This window comes from Lepisosteus platostomus, chromosome 5, assembly GCF_059453375.1.
Source record: "Lepisosteus platostomus isolate fLepPlt1 chromosome 5, fLepPlt1.hap1, whole genome shotgun sequence".
In the NCBI taxonomy this organism is placed as follows: Eukaryota; Metazoa; Chordata; class Actinopteri; order Semionotiformes; family Lepisosteidae; genus Lepisosteus; species Lepisosteus platostomus.
In genome coordinates this window covers 41632703-41636151 of record NC_142615.1, presented here as the reverse complement: position 1 = coordinate 41636151, position 3449 = coordinate 41632703, and the positions used below count along the sequence as shown (strand labels likewise).

The 3449-nt window shown below is 49.1% G+C and overlaps 2 non-coding genes across 2 annotated transcripts; both read left to right on the top strand.

Annotated features, from left to right (window-relative positions):
* Positions 1-2080: 2080 nt before the first annotated feature.
* trnae-uuc (transfer RNA glutamic acid (anticodon UUC)) lies at positions 2081-2152 on the top strand. The gene has a single exon. It is a non-coding gene; the product is annotated as a tRNA-Glu (tRNA).
* A 447-nt stretch (positions 2153-2599) lies between these two features.
* On the top strand, positions 2600-2672 carry trnav-cac (transfer RNA valine (anticodon CAC)). Its single transcript has one exon. It is a non-coding gene; the product is annotated as a tRNA-Val (tRNA).
* The last annotated feature ends 777 nt before the right edge of the window (positions 2673-3449 follow it).

The following is a 3449-nucleotide window of genomic DNA, read 5'->3' as shown; positions in this document are numbered from 1 at the left end:
GCTCACTGTCTGTTCCTCTGACTGGGGCAGGAAATGACACACTGTATAATTAGTATTGAGAGACAGGCTCAGTGTTCCCCAGGCTGAGACAGGAGATAACACTGTATTATTATTATTGAGTATCTGGTTCACTGTTCCCCAGGCTGGGACAGGAAATCACACACTGTATTATTATTATTGAGAGACAGGCTCACTGTCTGTTCCTCAGGCTGGGGCAGGATATCACACACTGTATTATTAGTATTGAGAGACAGCCTCAGTGTTCGCCAGGCTTGGACAGGAGATCACACACTGTATTATTATTATTGAGATACAGACTCACTGTCTGTTCCTCCTGCTGGGACTGGAGATCACACACTGTTCTATTATTACTGAGGGACATGCTCACTGTTTGTCCTTCAGACTGGGACAGGACATTCCACACTAGGTTTTCATTATTGAGAGACAGGCTCGCTGTCTATTCCTCAGGCTAGTACAGGAGATCACGCACTGTATTATTATAATTTAGATACAGGCTCACTGTGTGTTCCTCAGGCTGGGACAGTAGATCACACTGTATTATAATTATTGAGAGGCTGACTCACTGTTTCCCAGGCTGGGACAGGAGATCACACACTGTATTATTATTGAGAGACAGGCTCACTGTCTGTTCCTCTGGCTGGGGCAGGGAATCACACACTGTATTATTAGTATTATTAAGAGACAGGCTCGCTGTCTGCTCCACAGGCTGGGAGGCACCAGTTCTGTAGGGGTTTGGGCATTTACTGGGACAATTATTTTTGTGGCAGTAAATCACAAAATTGATTCTTTTAATGGTCTTAGAATCCAACCATGTGACATAACTCAAACAACGCACACACAGGTACAAATACACGAGGATACATTTGTTAATATATAGAATATGCATGCAAACCTAACAGATCTTATCGTATGGGTTATCAGAATACAAAAGATATAAATTCATTCAGTTACAAAGAGTTACACATATCAAGAGGACATAAGTTCGGTATATCATTCATTTAGACCATTTCGTAATTGAACTTGTTTACAACTTCTACATGAGATACTCAAAACAAGTACATAACCCTTAAGAATTAAATTGATATCAACTAGTTGGGAGCAGTAATGCAATAAGGTTGAATACTCACTGCCGGGGCGTCCCTTTTCTCACTGTTTCCGTAGTGCAGCGGTTATCACGTTTACCTCACACGCGGAAAAATCCCCGGTTTGAAACCGGACGGGAACAGCCTCTTTTTGCACGCTCCTGTACTTCACAGAGGTCTTGAGTGACCGGTCATTTGTTCCCAATGTATTTCCGGTGCCTTCATGCACTCTTGTACCAAACGCATGTTCCTTCTGTACGCGGAGCCGATCATTTGCAATTGGGCTGTGCCGACAGACCAGGACGAGCTCTGTCGGCTCAAAAGCAGCGCAGGACCTGCAAGAACAACAGAAAGATTAGCATCCAGCGGGGGCTTCTTAGTGAGCCCAAGATCTCATCAAGAATCGGCTCCAGCAACAGGGCTGGGCGCATTGTTCCATTCTCCGACAACTCTCGGTGTAAACAAGTCCCTCCTGGTCTCTGCTTGAATTGCACTTTCCTGCATTTGCTTTGGTGTAACTGGCTTCCCCTGCATGGGCGAATGTGAAGAAGATCCTTAGTAAGTCATTGAAGAAAACCGAGAAGAGGTCGAGTGGCCTCTGTCGTTCATCAACGATCCAGTCAGGCAGTACTCCTCTGTAAAGCGCCGTTCGTTCACATCGATTGGCTTTTTTTTGCCTTCATTTGTGCATGTAGTAAAAGCAGACGCCCCTATTCTACCAACTCGAACCGGGGTTGTTGCGGCCACAACGCAAAGTACTGAGCACTATACGATCATGGCGAGATACCGAGACACACGTGGCAGGGCGGAAAAGGCTGTGCTCTCTTCGTGTGACATAATTCGGAAAAGTCCTGACGTTGCATTTCAACTGAGCCCCAGTATACATCGACCCTTCGACACTCTGAGTGACACTTCTTGCGTTTTCTCATATTTATGTAGTTTGCTTGCATGATGCCCGGAACAGCGGGGTTGTGCGCTCCCATATGGTCTAGCGGTTAGGATTCCTGGTTTTCACCCAGGTGGCCTGGGTTCAACTCCCGGTATGGGAACGTGTCAGTTTTGAATCCTGCATTCCAAAAGATCAGCACCGTGTACGAAGGAGCCGCATTAAAACTACTCGAACGTGCAAAACGTGCGAGAAGAGGGGGCGCTTGTTTCCAGCCGAAACTTCTCGCGTGTGAGACGAGCTCATCATCGCTGCAGGAGGTGGGAGGGTTACTCTGGTAGACAGGGCTGACCTTCGGCAATAAGTTTTATACAAGATGATATTTGCACTTTCTGGAGAGGCGATTTTCTCCACTTCAGTAGCCCGATTTCGTCGATTGCGTGGAGAGGGCTGTAGAATGTGGCGCCGCCTTTCCTGCTCCGTCCATGACAGGCGTGCTGGTCTCTGGAGAGAGAGCACGGTCCATCAGCGCACTCCAATAAAGGCACTGGAAGCAGCTGAATCGCATTGACGAAGCTCAGTGCTGGGCCGCTGGGCACCTCTTACCACCGTTTCCGTAGTGTAGTGGTTATCACGTTCGCCTCACACGCGAGAGGTCCCTGGTTCGAAACCGGGCGGAAACAGACTTCTTTTGTCGCCACGCACAAAAGGGGATTGGGGATTCGCCTAGCAGTGTGATCGAACAGACCCACTCACCTCTTAGTGTAGCGGGATCTGCACAGTGCATGTCACAGCGCATCCTGCTTTCACTTCAATGCGCGTCCTGATGTACCCCGGTCTTCCGCGTGACAGGTGGGGACAGGTGACAGGTCCGCGTGACAGGTCCTATACTAACGAGGAAGACATCGCTCTCTCCAACCCCCGGTATCGTGTCCCGACCCACCGTGCTGGAAGGCGACGTGTGCTGTGATTCCTTTACGGAGCAGAAATGACAACCGAGGAGCCGAGAGATCATTTCAGCATTTCGCGTCTGAACGGAAAACACAAACGACCAACTCGGAATGACTTGCCTTTGACGCTTATCAAAGCGTTCTTTGTGCATCGAACAGACCCACTCACCTCTTAGTGTGGCGGGATCTGCACAGTGCATGTCGCAGCGCTTCCTGCTTTCACTTCAATGTGCTTCCTGATGTCGAGTCGTGTGCCGTGCGGAGGCTCTGAAAGCGAGACCAATGAAAAGGTGCACGACGCTGTGAAAGAAAACAGAGAAGTGAAAGGCAGTCCTTTCTCTAAGGAGGTGAAAGAAAAGCTACTCCCCGTCGGGGAATCGAACCCCGGTCTCCCGCGTGACAGGTGGGGATACTTGCCACTATACTAACGAGGAAGACAGCGTATGCTCTGACCCCCGGCATCGTGTCCCGACCCAGCGTGCTGGAAGGCGACGCGTGCTGTGATTCCTT